Here is a 21,383-nt window from a genome sequence, read left to right as displayed (position 1 = left end):
GCAAGAGTTTAAGGACTTTTGTCCAGAACTTGGAGAGCATGGGACACATCCACCATGTTTGAACATGCCCAGGAAAGAAGAAGCCTCAGAAGCAAGCATCAGAGGAAAATGGGTAGAGGTGTATTAAACGAGATGGGGCCATATGCTACAATGAGATGGTTTTAAAGTCTGATTGGAATGTGAGTATATTCATGGAGCATGAGGCTAACATGGACCAGATATGTTTCCAAGTGGCAACAGGACTGTAAAGGGAACAGAGAAAGAGAAGACTGGACACATAAGTGGGACTTTTAGGCCCCTTTCACACTGGGGCGGGAAGAGCATCGGCAGTAAAGTCGCTCTATTTTTAGCGGCGATTTACCGACGGATTTGTGGCACTATTCGGCTGATACCAGTGAGGTTTTACCCCCCAGCGGCTGACAAAGGGTTAAAAACAACCGCAAAGGGACTCTACAGAGGCGCTTTGCCAGCGGTATAGCCACACTGCCCCATTGATTTTAATGAGCAGGAGCAGTGAAGGAGTGGTGTATACATCGCTTCTTCACCGCTCCAAAGATGCTGCTAGCAGTACTTTTTTACCGCCCTGCTAGCGCACCGATCCAGTGTGAAAGCCCTCGGGGCTTTCACATCATGGAGAGACTGCGACTGTTTCAGGTCGGTTTGCAGGCGCTATTTTTAGTGATGTAGCGCCTGAAAAACGATCCAGTGTGAAAGGGGTATTAAGGACATTTAGTTGTGAGTAGATAATGGAAATAAGTCTGGGGGGAGCTATGCAATGGCAAATTTTCTCAAATATTGAGAGTCTGGGTGTCAGGACCTTATTAGAAAGCATAGCAAACCAAAAAGAAAAAAAACACAAACTAAATACTTAGTGTCAGCGCTCACTGACAGAGGATGGATAATATGTTAACAATGCCCATGCAGTCTATGTGGGACTGAAGAGCAGAAGAGATGAAACAATCCAATGGACAATACAGAGGTAAGCAGAAGGAACAACACACATGATCACCGGCAGCTCCTCTGTAGGGTGTGGGATTCCCATAAGAGCAAAATAAGAGGCAAAGGTTGCCAGGTGCTTAGGATGGGCTGAATAAACCCCTGCCCAAAAACCCCAGGAGCTGACGGTTTGACAGCCCATTACTACAAAACCTTCTCTGATTTATTGACACCACACATGCTGAAGAAATTTAATAATTTCAAAGACCCACAAGAGATACACACACGTAGCACACGTTACAGTACTGCCCAAACCCAACAAAGACCCCCTAGATTGTGGCAGCTATAGACCGATATCTTTACTAAACGTTGACCTGAAACTCTACACTAAAATTCTAGCAAACAGACTACAACCATTACTACACAAACTAATAGACCCAGAACAAGTAGACGTCATGCCAGGCAGGGAAGCAAAAGATAATGTGACAAAAGCCCTAAACCTTATACACAGATCTCAAACAGGAGACATTGAAGGCATGCTACTATCTACAGATGCGGAGAAGGCCTTTGACCGTGTGTCATGGGACTTCTTATTTTCCACATGCACCCACATAGGACTGAAAACACAAATGATATCATTGATTAAGACTATATATCACAACCCGACAGCACAAATTAAAGTTAATGGGACATTATCAGACAAAGTGATGATACATAATGGGACAAGACAGGGGTGCCCTCTTTCACCTCTGTTGTTTAAACTCACATTAGAACCATTAATCCGCACAGTAAATGCCTCACCCTCCATACATGGTTTCCAAGTAGGAGACAAAACATACAAGTGTGCAGCTTATGCCGATGATCTATTAATTTTCCTAACCCAGCCACATATCACTATGCCCAACCTATGCAATATATTCACTCACTACAGTTACGTATCAAATTTCAAAATCAACTGCAAAAAATCAGAAGTTTTGAACCTAACACTCCGAGAAAACACAAAAAAAGACACACAGTACAACTGTAAATTTAAATGGGAATCATGCTCCCTTAAACACTTGGGAGTCCAACTGACCCCTCGTCTAGACTCGCTGTACAACCAAGACTTCCTACCGCTCCTGCAAAATATGGTCGCTCAAACATTTTTCCTCATGTCACTGATGTCACACTCAGCATGGATCCCGTGGGACCTATGCCCTAAACAGCTAAAACAACAATATTCCTGGCCAGGGTTGTGGGGATGAGGGCCTTGTCCCCATCAACATGGGGACATGGTGCTTTCAGGGGTCACAGACCCCCAAAGCATCCTCCCAATGTTGAGGGCATGTGGCCTGGTACGGTTCAGGAGGGGGGCGCTCTCTTGTCCCCCTCTTTTCTTGCGGCCTGCCAGGTTGCGTGCTCGGATAAAGGGTCTGGTATGGATATTTGGGGGAACCCCACGTAATTGTTTTTTAAATTTGACGCGGGGTTCCCCTTAATATCCATGCCAGACCTGAAGGGCCTGGTAATTGAATTTAGGGGGAACCCCACGCTTTTTTTTTTATCAATGACTGTCAATGACTGTTCTCTGTGTTACGGAGAGCCGACAATTCATTATAGCCACGAGTGCTTTTAAATTACTTTTTTTCCTGCAGAAATGACACTTTGTGCAGGGACAGTTCTAAGCACGGGAAACATGTGCCCCTTTACAGGCATACTAATAATAATAATAATAATAATACTCACACAAATATATACACCAGAATGACAATACAAACTGTAACCAAAAACCTAATTAACATGAGCTAATTAACTAATCGTTTGGACATCCTAGGTGATTCAGAGGCATGACCTTTCAGGACAGACTTGCCGTCTTTTAGCTCAGAAGACACAATCAACATTATAATAAATATAAACACAACAAACCTTCTCACAATAGCAGAAGCTAATTACAATTAACAGTACAAACAGTGGTCTCCCCCCTCCTCAGCCTAGTAGGCAACATGCTATAGTAGGAGTTGAATGTCCAGCTCCTACCCAGTTCTGGAGGCCTGTGATCAGCTCTTTATATATATCCTGGGAGATATTGTGGATACATATTACTGTTATATTTAAGTAACCACCTTCTCATTGTCCATTAAAAAAGCTGTCCATATTTTTTCTCCTTCACCTTGTGCCTCTAATAGACACAGGGTCACTTAGACATAGGAGCTGCATGGGGAGCTGAAACAAGGGTTTCCCAACCACTTCAAGAGATTCTGGGTCCCACAGGCTTTCCCATCACAGTACCAAAACATTGCCATGACCTGTTATGGTTGCAAGACAGGATGTAGGTCAGCGACCCCCAGCTCTTGCTCTTCTTAATTCCTACAGGCAAGTCAACATCTTAGTCCACATCTGGTTCAATATGTCTGAGCCAAGAAATTTTCCTTGTCAGGGCCTGTGTGGGAATCTCCCATCCGGTCTTCAGACAGCCCTTGCTGGAGGAATTTTCAGGCTTGCACTCGGGTCTCATCACTATCTCGTCTGAGTCTTTTGTGTGTAGTATCCTGGTTTCACAGTCATACTTTGGTTGCCAGTCTAGTTACTAAAGGCAGTAATTTCCAAGGGGGGCTTGGTCTGGTTCTTCACCTTCATTCTGTAGGTTTTGGGTCGGGCCATCGGGGTGTCCAGTGGCAAATTTACAACATCGTTTGTTACATTTTGGCTGCTTTCTTTTTTGCATGTTCATGTTAGAACTCGTCAGTGGATTTCACAATTCAGCACTTGCTACAGTTGGGGGGGGGGGGGGGGGTGAATTAGCTATCCAAGCTGACATCACCAATGCTTGAAGCTACTTCCATCAGACCTGCCTGTTGGGAGGGCAAGATAATGGTGCAGATGTCGTTTCACCAATGGGCTTACCCTTGGGTCAAAAGCAATCCTTGCTTCAAAACCTTTTCCAGCACTCCATTGGATCCTGATTAGCTGCAGGGGCATCAGGGGATAATTCATTCAGTTGATTTCCTGCTGCATGGAGACCTTGGTTACCACCCAAGGATCTACAGTCCCTCTCAGGGTGTGCTGAGCCAACGTCCCTTTGATGGCCCACAAAGTGGTAGGTCCAGGCTGAATATCATTATTCTGGGTTCCACTCTTGGCTCTAACCTTTTGATTGTGAGGTTGCCTGGGGAACTGCTCAGGTATGTCAGACCATTCATTTTTTGTCCGATCCCCAGCCTGTTACAAAAAAGGGGGTTTACAGTGACTTTGGGTATGCTGAATCATGCCATGAGACTTATTCCCCAGGATGGAGTCTAGCCCACCTTCCCCTGTTCAGGACTGCGCCTTGATTGTCAGGTCACAAGCGGAAGCACGACCTGATCAAATCATGTGGGACCAGTTTTCTGTGTGTCTGGTATGGTTTCTCCATGTTTAACGATGCATATTGCCATAGCATATTGGCCTTATCCGCCAACTCTATCAAACACATCCATCAGGTATCCAGCACTTCAGACCCCTGCAAACTCCTGCTGGTTCATCCATTTTTGCGACTCACCCGCTCAACTTCCCTATACCAAGTATAGACAGGCCAGAGGTTCACAGAACCACTATATATATTTCGCAGGGGCTCCTCGGGTCGGCCCTTGCCCCCTTTCCCCCACGTATCCTCTTACTACATCAATTCATTTTCATGTCTGTGTTTTCTTGAAAATAAGGCTCAATCCAAATCATTTATGGGACATTTATTTTGGTTTTGGGCAGTTTCGCGGGTTTCAATAGGGGGTCCCTTCTTACCATCAATTCATGGGATGTTGATTTTCCTCCAGCTATAGTGGATACATACCAGATCTGTATACTGAAGCCAATTTGGGCGTGCGCTACTTTATTAGATGGATTGTTACCTACACTTCATGAATATTTCTTATCACACCTACTTTCGTGTAATTTTGCCCTCTTTTAGACATACGGACAAGGAAGGCCAAGGCATCATCTATATTTACACATACATACACACACACAAACACACACCCTCTGACTTGTGTGTGTGTGTTTGTGTGTGTGTATATATATATATATATATATATATATATATATATATATATATATATATATATATATATATATATATATATATATATATATAGATAGATAGATAGATAGATATAGATATACATATACATATATATATATATATATATATATATATATATATATATATATATATATATATATATATATATATTTAATACACTTCCTGCACTGACTGAATATCGAGTAAACACTGAATATATAGTCTATGCTAAATGCAGAGTTTATATGCAGCATCTCAAAAGAGTGAGTACACCCCGCCCCCTACATTTTTGTCAATATTTTATTTTATTTCATCTTTTAATGTGACAACACTGTAGAAATGACACTTTGCTACAATGTAAAGTAGTGAGTGCACAGCATGTATAACAGTGTAAATTTGCTGTCCTGTCAAAATAACTCAACAATTATTGTCAACAATTATTGTCTAAACCGCTGGCAACAAAAGTGAGTACACCCCTAAGTGAAAATGTCCAAATTGGGCCCAAAGTGTCAACATTTTGTGTGGCCACCATTATTTTCCAGCACTGCCTTAACCCTCTTGAGCATGGAATTCACCAGAGCTTCACAGGTTGCCACTGGAGTCCTTTTCCATGTTTCCATGACAACTTAACGGAGCTGATGGATGTTAGAGACCTTGCGCTCCTCCACCTTCCATTTGAGGATGCCCCACAGATGCTCAATAGGGTTTAAGTCTGGAGACATGCTTGGCCAGTCCATCATCTTTACCCTCAGCTTCTTTAGTAAGGCAGGGGTCGTCTTGGAGGAGTATTTGGGGTCGTTATCATGTTGGAATACTGCGCTGCGACCCAGTCTCCGAAGTAAGGGGATTATGCTCTGCTTAAGTATGTCACAGTACATGTTGGCATTCATGATTCCCTCAATGAACTGTAACTTCCCAGTGCCGGCAGCACCCATGCAGCCCCAGACCATGACACTCCCACCACCATGCTTAACTGTAGGCAAGAAACACTCACCTGGTTACCACCACACACGCTTGACACCAACCTCTGACACCAAAGACAACCCCTGGATAGGAAGCTAAGCATGTGCACTCAACTTCTTTGGTCGACCATGGCGAGGCCTGTTCTGAGTGGAACCTGTCCTGTTAAACCACTGTATGGTCTTGGCCACCGTGCTGCAGCTCAGTTTCTGGGTCTTGCCAATCTTCTTATAGCCTAGCCATCTTTATGTAGAGCAACCATTCTTTTTTTCAGATCCTCAGAGAGTTTTTTGCCATGAGGTACCATGTTGAACTCCCAGTGACCAGTATGAGAGCGATAACACCAAATTTAACACACTTGCTCCCCATTCACACCTGAGACCTTGTAACACTAACGAGTCACATGACACCATGGAGGGAAAATTACTAATTGGGCCCAAGTTGGGCATTTTCACTTAGGGGTGTACTCACTTTTGTTGCCAGTGGTTTTGACATTAATGGCTGGTTGTTGAGTTACTTTGAGGGGACAGCACATTTACACTGTTATACAAGCTGTACACTCACTACTTTACATTGTAGCAAAGTGTAATTTCTTCAGTGTTGTCACATGAACAATAAATAATAATGGTAATAATAATAATAATAATAATAATAATAATAATAATAGTAATAATAATAAAATATTTACAAAAATGTGAGGGGTGTACTCACTTTTGTGAGATACTGTATGTATACTATATATATATATATATATATATATATATATATATAAAATCAAATACACTGGCACTAACTGAATAACCTGCCTGCTTAATCAAAATCAATAAATCAAGCTTTCTCTCTGTCGACGCCAACAGCACTACACATGGCCCTTGTGTAAGCAGCCTTAGACAATGTGCGGTGTGGACTTAATCCCCCCGAGCCATGATTGGCCAAAGGCACCCTGCCTTTGGCCAATTATGGCTCTCTTAGCAGAGCGTGCTGTGATTGGCTAAAGCATGCAGGTCAGGTGCATGCTTTGGCCAATCATACAGCAATGCACTGCAATCTTGCAGTGCATTATGGGACATTCCGCGGTGCTCAAATTTTCTGCGAAAGTCCCATAATGTTCGCTGTTTGGTGAACAGGCGAACACCCGATGTTCGAGTCAAACTTATGTTTGACTTGAACATTGAGCTCATGCCTACCTTTAATCCAGGGAGAATTGGGTGCTGTAAATGGTCCATTCTAAAGTTAGGCAGTAATTTACAGGTGACTAGGCTATGATCTGTGGTACACCTGAGAAAAGCCTGCAGTACTTGTACCCCTGGAGGGGCAATCCAAAGGTGCCAGAAAAACTTACTTTGGGTTAACTCAGTATTTTTAATATGACACCTTGGTTACAGCACCTTTGCACACTTTTCTCCACACCTGCCTCCTGGGCTGGGCCTTTTGGCTTGGACCGGAAGACATTTTATACCTGCCAGAATGCCAGTCATTGTTTTTCACTTTGGTACTCTAAAGCACTTATCATTTTTTTATTTTTGCACATGCACATAGCACTTATGGTCAGGTTTTGCCCTTCACATGGGGTTTACCTTAGGAGGAGTCCCACCTAGTACTTGGATGGACCTAACCCTGGCAGGTCTCCCAAAGAATGGAGTCTAGTTTTGACCGGATGGGCCATGAGAACCCTGTTCTTGGTCTTACATTACACCCTAGGGGTTCAGGGCCAGGGTACTTTCTCTTTAGAGGAGCACAAGGTGTTACATATTCAGGACTTTTTGATGTGCTCACTTTTTTATTGCACCTGGTATTAGTTTTGTGTGAGTGCACTTCATCGCAGAGCTTATAATAATAACAAAAAAAAAAACCTTAGCACAAGTTTTTTGGAAACAAACTGACAATAGTGATGTGAATTCTGATTCTGATAGGTTACTATGCGTTACAATGATGTTAACCTCTTTATTGCGTCTCTCACTGCCTTACTAAGCTAGCCTGCTTTTGTCCCAATTAAACCAATATGTGGATACGTGTGATTCAAAATAACAACATGCTAACAATTTCACATACAGTGAAAATATTTTATATGACTAAAATCGTTGTTTGCACTGGTTGCTGTCTTTGCATTTGCAAAATTATCACAATGAATTAAATTGACGGATATTCTCAGCCCCACAGCTACAGTAGCATGGTAATACTAAAATGACCAATCAGGTCTTTTATTAAAGTAACCTTGTTACTCACGCTCCTGTATTTGCAGCAAATTGCTTCTGTTAGTGTATAATAATTATTTCTTGAAATAGGAGCACAATGCCAAGTTCCGGACAATTTGAGTCCTCTTCCCCACAATAAGCTCAGCATGCAACACAGCTCCTACTTGAAAGGAAGAAAACACAAAAATCAGTGGCAACAATTTTGAAGCTGCTGGCTATAATACAGCTTGAATTAATTTACATAAATTAACACGTTGAAGTAAAAAGCTGCTATTAATCTGTCATGCAGCAAACAAAAATTGTGTATTTATTATTGATAATTTTACTCATATTATATATTATATATATTAGATATTCAGGCTAGGTTTACACTGGCCCACAAGGTAAAATGCATTATTTTACCATGCGGACTAATGACAATGTTGGCTCCAGCCAGGAATGTTGCAATGCAAGTTTCATCGCACTGCTTATTTGTTTGGTTTTATTTGTTTTTGCTTCTTTTTTTTTTTAACGTTATTTGTGTTATGTAGTGGCACCTTATTCATGTCACTGAACAACAGTGCATTGTGTTGCACGGTTTTGGGGGGCCATACAGTGCCATCCAGCACACTGCAGAAAATTAAAGAGATGTTGCATTTTACTGCAGCTTACTGCACGGCACACCACACCAGCATTATAGTGTGAACAAGGCACATAGAAATCAATTGTTTTCCATTTAACCTAGTGATGACCTGCATTTATTCAGGATGTAAAAACTACTGCATAGAGCCCTAAGGCTGGATTCACACCTATGCATTTTTAGTGCTTTTTGCACTTTGCATATTTGCACTACAGTTCATTTAACATGGTTTTTATGAAACACGTTCTGGAGTGCAAATCTGCAAAATGCAGAAAGCACTAAAAGTGCATAGGTGTGAATCCAACCTAAGTGGAAAGCTTGTGTTTTTACTGAAAAAAAAACAACACACATTTTTACAACTTGGTTACTTACTTACACAAGCATTGGTTTGGTAAGCGTGTAGTAAAATGATTGACTTTTTGTGAAAATCAAGCCTTTTTTCAGTTTTGGATAGAGTTGAGAAGGATTATAACACCTGTCAGTTTTTTTTTTCGTTTTTCATCGGACTTTAGTTGGCTGTGCGAATGGACAAACTTTCTGGCAACAAAAGTCCGATGGACCAAAGTCTGATCGTGTGTACAGAAAATCATAGGACTTTTGTACAAAGTACAAACACACATGCTCAGAACCAATGCAAAAGATCAGACAACAATACAGAAGTTGACCAAAGGTGGCGGTAAAGAGCAGAAAAACCACACGATTTGGTGAAAGTTGGCTGAAAAAGTCCTGCCGTGTGTATGCAATACAAGATCTTGGCCGACGCCCTTTGTACAAAAATCCACAGGAAAGTTTGTACAAAGTCCGATCGTGTGTATGAGGCTTTACTCTATCAAAAATGAAAAAAAAAAAGTTTTCAACAAACCATTCCAGAACTATCATGGCAAAAAGTCTTTCTATAACCAACCAAAGAGATCCACTGTGCCAATCTTTGGGAAGCATACCTGAATATTCTCCACCAATAATATAACCCCTGTTAAACTTTCTAAAATACAGTATATCCTACTTACCCCTTTCATTGCTGGAGAGCCTGCAGTGAATCAGGTTCCTTAATTCATGTCGTGTGGTCATGCAAATCAATCAATTCCTTTTGGAATAGAGTTTTCTTGCTAATTTCTGAGCTTTTGGGTAAAATAACTTGACCAGATCACAAACTAGCGTTATGTCATTTGGGTGTGGAACAATTATTTACCAATGTCAGAATGATTATTATACACCTACTATATGCAGCAAAAATTAATATCACTAGGCTCTGGAAATTTGATATAGCTCCATCCTTTTTTCACTACAATCTCAGATCTTAACCCCTTCAGCCATGGACCATTTCGGCACTGCATTGCTTTAACTGACAATTGCGTGGTTGTGCGACATGGCTTCCAAATAAAATTGATTACCTTTTTTCCCCACAAATAGAGCTTTCTTTTGGTGGTATTTTATCACCTTTGCAGGGTTTTTTTGCACTATAAACAAAAAAAAGAGCGACAATTTTGAAAAAAAAATCATTTTTTTTTACTTTTTGCTATAATAAATATCCCCAGAAAATATGTAAAAAAAATGTTTTTCCTCAGTTTAGGCAGATACATATTCTTCTACATATTTTTGGTAAAATAAAATTGCAATAAGCATTTATTGATTGGTTTCCACAAAAGTTATAGCGTCTACAATGTACGGGATAGTTTTATGGCATTTTAATTAATAGTTTTTTTGTGACGGCGATCAGCGATTTTTATCATGATTACGACAATATGGCGGACACATCGGACACTTTGGACGCTATTTTGGGACCAATCACATTTATACAGTGATCAGTGCTATAAAAATGCATTGATTACTGTGTAAATGTGACTGGCAGTGAAGGGGTTAACCAGGATGGGGTGCTGAAGGGGTTAAGTGCGTCCTAGGGATGTGTTCTAACTGTAGGGGGATTGGCTACGTGTGTCACGACACTGATCATTGCTCCCAATCACAGGGAGCTGTGATCAGTGTTCTTTCACTAGGCAGAACGGGGAAATGCTTGTTTACATCAGTATTTCCCCATTCTTTTTCTCCGTGAGACGATTGCGTGGATTCCAGTGGACATTGAGTCCGCAGGACCCACGATCACACTCACGGAGCTCACACCGGGTGCGCTTCCCCACAATGCTGTGTCTTAAAGGCAACGTACAGGGACATTAACATGCCTGTCTATGCCATTCTGCCGACGTATATCGACGTGAGCCGGTCGGCAAGGGGTTAACAACCAATTTGAGATTGAAAGGTGGTTCGCTCTCAGGTTCTCTTCTCTTGTTAATTTTACTAAAACATGGGCTGTATGGTTCCAAAATCCCAATTGTACAGTTTTAGTATGATAGACTAACTGAATGCAGTGTAATTATGGTAATTGGTACTTGGACTGTATTAGTTCACCATTTATTTTATAATATTACTGTTTCCCCCTCCCTTCCCTGACCATCCCACTCACCATTTCCCAGTCCCTCTCTCCCTCTTGAGTTCACAATGTTGACTATTACTCGCGTGTGTACATATATATCACTTGCATGTACCTCATAATGATATTGGGGTTGCAACCCTTCATTCTCCTACACTGCCTAATTGTGAATTTGCTTTTTTCTTTGCATAAACTTCAATAAAAATTATTGAACCCCCCCCCCCCCCCCCAAAAAAAAAAGTTTTGCCTATAGTTTTACTTTAAGATGCAGAATCTTACTGGTAGAAACAATTTTAAATATTGTAGAAAACAGTACAGTTTTAAGAATAAAAGGAGAAAACCATTATGACAAAAAAAAATGTTTCACATATGATAAGCCATAAAAGGGTGGCATTTAGTTTCCCACTTGAGTCACAATCTATATGCTATCATATAGGGGGTTTTTGGTCCCTTATGTGATAGCAATACATTTATGTAAAACATATATATATATATATATATATATATATATATATATATATATATATATATATATATATATATATATTTAAAGTGACAAACAAAGAATAAAAAAAGTAAATACCTTAAACCCACCCCCACACATTCATACAAAAAGACATGGGTTTTGACCTCATATGAAAATGCTGATTGTCCTACACATTATATATTTTAAATTGTAAGTTCTAACAAGCAGGGCCCTCTGATTCCTCCTTTATTGATGTAGCGGCCACCACCCTTGCTAGGCGGCCTTGATTTGTTGGGCTTACCAGTTACCTTCTCTCGGCCTGCTCTTCCACATCTAGGGGTTCCCAGGGTTGATACCCAACGACTTGAACACTGACACAGATGAAGTCCTTTAACAAAGGTTTTATTTTGCAGCAATAACATCCAATAACACAGTCTCTTGTGGGAACAGAGGGCACGGGTGAAGAACTCAGGCACCTTGAACTGCAGCCTAGCAAAGTCTCCAATTACATCCAGAGAGTAGCCACTTGCAGCTGGGTATCTCAAGGCTGAACAGATCTCTAGCCAGAGATCATGGCAGTCAGCAATTGACTCAAAACTTGAAACAGTCCTGTGAACGTCGTAACTAAAGGTGAACAGGAACCTTTTCCTCAGTACCTGGAATGTTTCCCGTCTCCTCAATGGTACTGGAAAAGCGTGAATTCATCAATGTCCTTCCCAACCCAGGCAATTCCCAGGATGCCACTTGCTGGCCCTCCTCAGAAGAGTTCTCCCTCGTTCACTTCCACGAGCTGTGGTGCCTCTCCAAGCCGAGCGCACACCTGGATACCTTGAATCCTCCCTCAGTTACTGCGCCTCGGACCAGCCAGGTCTGAGACTCGGGAACAGACGGATCACTACCCCAGACCAGGCAGGTCTATCAGGAGCCTTCAACAGGAACATGTTGGGGGGTGTCAAACACCCCGTGACCGGGACCCCTCACGGGGGTAACCCCCGTCCTGGAACCATAACAGACAACACGGGTCTCACAAACTCCTCTCCCTGAACATGTGACCCACACCTCTTAAGTACCCCTTCCCAGACTCCTCAGTGAGCCCTGGCACTTCCACTGATTGGTTCCGAGAAGGCTGATACCTAAACATCCAACCAAGACTGATTATGGCCTGTCATGTGCCCCTCACCGTTCACATGACCAGGCAGAACTTCCAAACACAGCATGGCCAGACTGATGTTAAGGCCAACCTATGTAATCAACCCTCAGAACCCCTACTGTTCTGAGGCAAAAACTAAATTTACAATGCGTATGACATTTTGTCCAAAATGTCATCCGCTACATTGAATTGTATTGTAACTGTACTGTCTTCCCCTTATGTTGTAAAGTGCTGCACAAACTGTTGGCGCTTTATAAATCCTGTATAATAATAATACTAATAATCACTGTGCATGCTGGAGTGTAAGTAATTCTAGGCTCGTTAGTCATGATTAACCCTAAACGGATGACCTGTAGGGACCTTTTAAAGGGGTTGTAAAGGTAAATGTTTTTTCACCTTAATGCATTCTATGTATTAAGGTGAAAAAACATCTGACAGTGCCTGCGTCCCCAGCCCCCCCGTTTTTCTTACCTCACCCCTCGAAAGTCCCACGTTCGCCCCCCGATGTCCTTTCCACCATTCAGCCTGGCCACTGATTGGCTGGAGTGGATGGATGGAAAGCAGCGCAGCCATTGGATCGCGCTGCTGTCATTCACATCCACTGATGCGGAGCGCCGGGGGGTGGGGCCGTGTGACACAGCGAGCAGCTATAGCCGCCGGCTGTATCAAGGGGGCGCGCCTGCAGATGCTTCTCATCATGCGAGGGAGCTCGCATGAACGTGAGAAGCACCTGCGGGAGGAAGCCGAGACAGCCGCCGAGGGACCCCAGAAGAGCAGGTTCGGGGCCACTCTGTGCAAAACGAGCTGCACAGTGGAGGTAAGTATAACATGTTTGTTATTTAAAAAAAAAAAATAAAATCACTTTACAATCCCTTTAAGTGTTGCCTATAGAAAATATAGGGTATCGAAGTGCGTTTCTGTTTCAATGGCACACACAATTTTAAGGCTTGACATGTTGATTATATATCAACTCAGCTCATCTTTTACAAAAACATGTATATATACTTTTTGGAAGGGGGGGGGGGGTAAGTAATATTCAGGTCTACAATGAATTTTTAAATATGTGTGCAAAAAATGAAAAAATAGCTTGGAGACTGTCCTATTTGAAAAAAAACACATAGGAAAATATTTTCAAAAGAAAATCTCCATTTATTCATGCTGATAAAAAAAAGGAGGCAACGCTGGAGAAACTGCTGTAATTTGCAAAGCTTTTCTACCCCAGGGCACATCAACTATTTGGAAAATAAAATTGGTAGGCTGAGAAGTCCATATAATCTGGTCTAGGACTCCCAGAGATCTTGAACAGTAGGGATGGGTTTATGTTCGGGTCGAACATGAGTTTGACTCGAACATTGGCTATTTGCCTGTTCACCGAAAAGCAAACAATTTGGGGTGTTCGCGGCAAATTCGGAACATCCTTTAAAAGTCTATTAGAGAAATAAAAAGTGCTAATTTTAAAGGTTAATATGCAAGTTATTGACATTAAAAAACTTGGGGACCGGGTCCTGCCCCAGGGTACATGTATCAATGCAAAAAAAGTCAGTTTTTCAGGAGCAGTGATTTTAATAATGCTTAAAGTGAAACAATAAAAGTGTAATGTTCCTTTAAATTTCATACCTGGGGGGTGTCTATAGTATGCCTGTAAAGTGGCGCGTATTTCCCGTGTTTAGAACAGTCTGACAGCAAAATGAAATTTCTAAAGGAAAAAAAGTAATTTAAAACTATTCACGGCTATAATGAATTGTTGGAATGAATTATCAATGAATATAAAGTTCATTGATAAAAACGACATGGGATTTCCCCATAGGGGAACCCCGAACCAAAATTAAAAAAACAAAATGCGTGGGGGTCCCCTCAAATTCCATACCAGGCCCTTCAGGTCTGATATTAAGGGGAACCCTGCACAAAAATAAAAAAAATGGTGTTGTTTCCCCCTGAAAATCCATACCAGACCCTTATCCAAGCACACAACCTGGCAGGCCACAGGAAAAGAGGGGGGACAAGAGAGAGCCCCCCTGAACCATACCAGGCCACATGCCCTCAACATGGGGGGGTGCTTTGGGGTATCCCCCAAAACACCTTGTCCCCATGTTGATGGAGAGAAGGGCCTCATCCCCACAACCCTTGCCTGGTGGTTGTGGGGGTTTGCGGGCGGGGGGGTACCCTCAGATCCTTAACAAAGGGACCCTCAGATCCCAGCCCCCAGTGTGAATTGGTAATGGGGTATGTACCCCTACAATTTCACAAAAAAAATGTCAAAAATGTTAAAAAAGATAAGAGACGGTTTCTGGCAATTTCTTTATTAATTTCTTCTTCTTTCCCTGCTTCTTCCTCCATCTTCTTCTTCCCCCGCTTCTTCCTCTATCTTCCTCCAGTCTTCTCATCTGGCATCTTCTCCGCTTCGTCCTCTGCATGATCCGTCTCAGTGGGAGTCTTCCACTGTGTGATGCTTCTGTTTAGGTGACAGTTCTTATATAACAGAGGGTCGGGCCACCCGGTGACCCCGCCCCTATGGCTTTCCCCGTGTTGTCAGAGAGGGCGGGGTCACACATTTATGTGACCAGGGCCATCAGTGTTGGTTCCCGAAGTCCAGCCTCAGGCCCAACTGAGGCTATATAATTTGGAGCATAAAACAATGTGGTTCAGTTTGTACTCCACCAGGTTGTTTGCCTTTAGAAATAGGCGTAACCGGCTGGCCATTATCCCAAAGGTATTCTCCATGACTCTTCGGGCTCTGGTCAACTGGTAATTAAAAACCCTCTTCTCATTGGTGAGGGTCTTCTGGGGGAATGGCCTCATCATGTGATTGCCCAGACCAAATGCTTCATCAGCAAGAAAAATAAACGGAAGGCCTTTGACGTTCTCTTCCGCAGGTGGCAATCCCAAGCCACCACTCTGGAGACATCCATAGGACTCAGTCTGGTCAAAGACTCCACCATCCGACATTCTTCCCCACATCCACATATATAAATTCGTATGTCACCGACACCACCGCCATCAACACAATACTATGAAACCCCTTATAGTTAAAATAGTATGACCCTGAATGGGGTGGTGGGGCGATGTGGACAAGCTTCCCATCTATTGCCCCTCTCTGCAGTTGGGAAAGTCCCAACGATGGGCAAAGTGGAATGCCACACTCTGCCATTCCTGTGGCGTTGAAGGAAACTGTGGAGTCAAAACATAAAAAAAATGAGTAATTTTGCACATAAACATTGCAAGCAGATTAGACACAAACATTCTTGGCCAACAATAGTATAACACTGCTTTTAATGCGTATTTAAATACAAAAAAATAAGGTCCACTTATCAGATTCCTCACCCCCTCTGACGGCCCATTGTCCAGATTTTAGGGGGGAGGGTTCTAAATGAGTTTGTGAGCCCAAAAAAAGCCTCTAACAGGCTGCATGAATTTAAGGACAACAATAACATTTGTACACATTATAGGGGGTGTTTAGGGTTTAAGGTAAAGCACTACAATGGAGCTGACAAAATACATTAAGTGACTAGGCTAGGTGTGTATAGGCCCAGGATAGCATGCCGGGGAGGTTAGTGAAGGCAAATATGCATGCAGGCCAAAAAAGGAGCATTTAAAGATTCAAGCATGCATGAAGACAAAGGGGACAATCACAGCATATTACAATCAGTGTAATTACGGAATGATAAAATAAATGCAAAACATTAGCAAACATAAAATACATAGAATGTGATGTTAAAGGATAAAAATTACCCTAATATAGTCATTCTGCAGGACCTGAATGATGGCAGAACAGGTCTCTGGAATAATGATCCCCAGAGCCTGGGGGGAGATGCCTGTAGAGAACATGAGGTCGTGTAGACTTCTCCCAGTCGCCAAGTATCGCAAGGTGGTGACTAGCCTCTGCTCCGGAGTGATGGCTTGCTGCATGCAGGTGTCCAGCCTGCTAATATAAGGGGTGAGGAAAGCCAACAAACAGTGAAAAATGGGGTCGATCATCCAGAGAATATTCCTGAAATAATCAGGGTTATTCTCCTGGATCTCACACAGCAGAGGCATATGAGAGGATTGGTCATGCTGGAGTAACCAATTCTTGGCCCATGAATTCCTCCTCACCTTGTTCATGGACTGGGCTTGTTTCAAAGTAAGAATCCCAACACCATGCCCCCATATAGCACGAAATCTATGACAAGTATGTAAACCGCAACATAGCTTCAAAGCGTTCGACTGGTCAGAACGAACTAACTGAACGCACTGAAGAACAGCAAGGCCTGTGAAGAGTGAGCTGAACAGCAGAAATGAGCAGACAAGAACGCACTGAAAAACAGATATGAACTGACTACATGCACTGAAAACCAGAGCTTTTTTCAACCAAAATTCCAAACATATGTACGCGGCATTAGGGAAATATTCCTCCAGAATGCAATGTGAAATCTAGATCACACTTGACGGGATACCCAGAACTGCCGGCTCCTGCCTACTCACTAGTATCTCGCCCACTGCAGCAGCTGTTTTGGCATTCAGTACTTTGAATGTTTTCCAAAGCTGCCAGTAATACCTTTTTACACTCTCCATCAATGTAAAAATAACGTGCACATACAATTTAATAATAGTAAATAGAAAAATGATTAGCCCAGATGAGTAACCTGTGCCACAAATATTCATGCTATTGAAGTCACCTCAGAGACATTGCTAAGCTAGTAACAAAGAAAAGGCCCCCTGCCCCCAAGTATAACTGTCCTTCACAGCAAAGAGCACATGGATGGGCAAATGCATGAAAGACAAAACCAGAGAAAATTGCAAGCTCAATTTACCAACCAGTCTGCTAACCAAATGAATGAACCTGTCCAACAGTCTCCATTAAAAACAGGGGTTTAGTTAGAATAGTGGTAGGACTGCAAGCTATACACAGGGTGCCTTTCTGAGGCCTTGCAGCGTATGTATGCGTTAGCATGCATTTACAAACGAAACCCCTGTTTTTAATGTAGACTTTTGGATGGGTTAATTCAGTTGGTTAGCAGACTGGTTGTTAAGTTGAGTTTTTAATTCTCTGGTTTTGTCTTTCATGCATTTGCCCATCCATGTGCTCATTGCTGTGAAGGCCAATTATAGGTGGGGGTAAGGGCCTTTTATTTATTACTGGTGAAAATTGGTCAAGGGACAAGCTGGACACCTTTGCTGCCATTGTGCTGGGTGTCCAGTGTGCCCCCTGTGCCTTTAAGGAGGACTGAGCAGCCTCCTTCCCCTCATCTATCCATAAGAATGCATGTGATCCCACTGTGGATACACTCAAATTTGGTAGAACTGCAAGCTATACACAGGGTGCCTTGCAGCTTACGCATTCTTCACAACCAACCATGATTCAGACTCTTTTTATCACTAACTATCACTAATAAAACATCAATCTTGTAGAATTAAATATAACTGTCTGCATAAAGGATAGATACGTTGTTTTTGATTACAGATTATGGAAAAAAAAAGTTGTAGAAAAAGCTAGTCCAGCATCGTTTTTATATAAAGACCTCACAGCCATGCTAACCCAAATGTAATCTCTCTCCTATATTAGTGACTCCATATAAGTCAGTACTGTCTTAGAGGGTGATTTCTGAAAGCCTTGTGCCATCAGTAGAGGCGCATGGCGAGGCACAACTCTGGTAACAGAGCTCAAATCCCAATTTACTATAGCGATTTCAGCGCACGGGAGAATGCAATTTGTACACCTTTATAGACATGGCACACAGCATCTCCAATTCAATATTAACAGAAGATGGAAGTGCCAATATCATGGGGTGATGTGAGGAACTTTAGTACCAACTGCCCAAGTAACAAATATGCCCAAAATAGAATGAGAAAGTAAATTTTTCAGAGAAGGCCTGCTGTGCCTGCAAGTACGTTTAGAACTGCATGAGATTAATGTAAGCAGTGCGCATGTGCACTCACTCATGAGTTTGTTCACTGCATGGCCAAAATCTTAGTAAATGTTAAGCAACATACATGCAATTGCATGGGTTGAACAGGCGCACCTCTAAACTTTTTTTAAAATTGTTTTTATTGAACTTTTCCATTATCTAACAATAAGAAAATAGTACAAAAATATCAAAATATACATTCAGCAAGATATCGTATTTGTTTTTCTCAGGGCACAGATCAATGAATATAAGACAATCATGGTATCTAAAGCTAGGTATACATTAGAAAGTAGTTGTATTAATAAATGTGAACAACATTTTGTTTGTGATGTACTATAAACATACACATAGGTAGGGATTTAAACAAGGTAAATGAAAAGAAGAAAAAAGGGGGAAGGGATATTCTTTGGTCCGACTCGCACAAGAGTTGAGGGGGTTAGATGGAGGGTAGAGAATAGTATTATCCGAGAATAAGCAATCAATCTACATTATACCAGTCTTTCCATATTTTCCATTGGATATAAAATTGTTTCCTAGTACCCTGTCTGTTAGCCAGTAGTGGTTCATAGATATTGTGGGATTGGGTAGTCCTCATTACTTCCGAAGCGTTGGGGGCCTTGCTGGACTTCCAGTATTTTGCTATTAGTGTTCTGGCTACTAGGACAATGTGTGACAATGTGTGTAACCACACGTAGGTCAGGGGGAAAACTTTCTATGCCTACATTCAACACTGCCAAACCCAAATTAGGGGGTGTCAAAATCCCTGTAATGTTAGAGATAGTGCGAAATATATTATTCCAGAAGCTGGTCAGTTGTTTGCAGTTCCAAAACATGTGGAGAAGATTGCCCACAGATCCACAGTTCCTTCAGCATAGAGATGAGTTGGTAGGGGAGAATTTGTACAATCTGTGGGGCATGAGGTACCACCTAAGGGCAATTTTTGTGATATTTCCCAGTGGCTAATGCATTTAGAGGCCTTGTATGTTGATTTAAACGTGTTAAGCCACTGGGGAGTTGTGATGGTTATGCCTAAATCAGATTTCTATTTTTGAAAGGGGCGGGAGTTGATAAAGTTGAGCTTTTGTTGGAAAATATTATAGAAAAGGGATATACCCTTTGTCGGAGAGGGGAGTGTAGTGTAGAATTGCCAGATTTCTTCTGAAAGGTATATGTTGCACGAGTTGATGGATCTTAAGAGGTGGGAAATTTGATTATATTTATAGCAATCCGTGGGCGGTAAGTGAAATTGTGTTTGAAGGGAAGTAAAAGATTTGAGGGTGTCATTATTATATAGGTCCGAAACATACTGTATACCTTTATTTTGCCAAGCTGTGACTGTGAAGTTCGGGATCATGTGAGAAATAACCTCAATAGGTATGGGGAGATCTGTCCTACTGGAGGAGGAATTTGGTAGTTTTCGGAATTCTCTCCATGCTAGCAGGTAGGCTTGTATGGTGAGTGATACATTTTGTATGGCGAGTCATTGCCAAGTGTCAAGGATCAAGAGTGAGTATAGATCCTTGGTTAGGCTTAAAGCTTAATATAAATACAGAAAAATCAGCGCAGTACAACCCCTTTACGAAAAGCTGCTGAACACCAAGGATCAATTACCAAATCCCAAAATACAATATATCAAACAGATGGTACAGCGCTCTAACTAAAATAAAATGATTACTAACATATTAAAATTAATTAAAAGTCCAAAGATAGCTTTTGTGTCAAAAAGTCCACGTGAGGAATCTTCAGTGATATACAGTCAGTTCATGCATAAAGTGAAACCACCAATGGTAAAATTGGCTGCTCACCTCATCGTATGGACCCTTTAAATTACAGAGGGTCGTATGCACTTAAATATCAAGGAATGCTTATCAACTCATCCAATTGCTGTACTCCTCTCAGACAATATCCGGCCGGTTCACAAACAAAAACACAGCTTTCTCCCATTCAGAGTCAAATGAACTGACACGTTCGTGGAATACCCACACTGGATCGGTATATAGCAGTATTCACATTTCCAGTGGTGATGATTCCTCCTTTGCTGTGATTGAGAAGTAGTCAGCACCTGCTTGATCCTGCCTCTTGGTAGGGATTATGTTGAATAATGTAGTTCTTCAGCATCCAAAATGAATATGTCTGCTCTTAATTCCTTATTATTAATGCTCCATCTGTAACATGGTATTTTCCCCTTCTTTCCTTGGCTCACTTGCTTGTTACTTGTATTCTTTTTGAAGACATAAGAGCACAGTTGTTATCAGAAAAACGTTATGGTGTGGATATATTTTCTTCCAGCGTTTGAAGCTTTTTCTTCTCAGTGATGCTGCATTTAAGGGATGTAAGTTTTAGTCCAACATGTGCTCTGATAGCTGGTTCCTTCTTTCAGTCTCTAAGATGTAAGTTTTAGTCCATGTTGGACTAAAACTTACATCCCTTAAATGCAGTCAAGAAAATCTATTTTAAGCTTTTTGGAAAACATAGGGAGGGGTTATCACTCCTGTATATTTTTTTATTCTTTTTTCATCTCCCTTCCTGTTGTCTCCTTCTGTTTGGAAGTAGGAGACGTTTGTAAGTTGGATGTTTGAAAGTAGAGGCCTGCCCTATATGCTCTGCAGAAATGTGGGCCTAAGGTGTTGGTGTTGCCACAACACCGTAAGCCCTCAAAGTGACTCTTGGTGGGCGCTGGAGCGCCCTGCTGTGAAGGATTATATCAAGAATTG

The sequence above is a fragment of the Lithobates pipiens genome, unplaced genomic scaffold (assembly GCF_037356315.1).
Source record: "Lithobates pipiens isolate NorthernLeopardFrog02 unplaced genomic scaffold, aLitPip1_a1.2 Scaffold_8, whole genome shotgun sequence".
Lineage (NCBI taxonomy): Eukaryota > Metazoa > Chordata > Amphibia > Anura > Ranidae > Lithobates > Lithobates pipiens.
The sequence above is the reverse complement of the archived record's forward strand: the minus strand, read 5'-3'. Positions refer to the sequence as shown.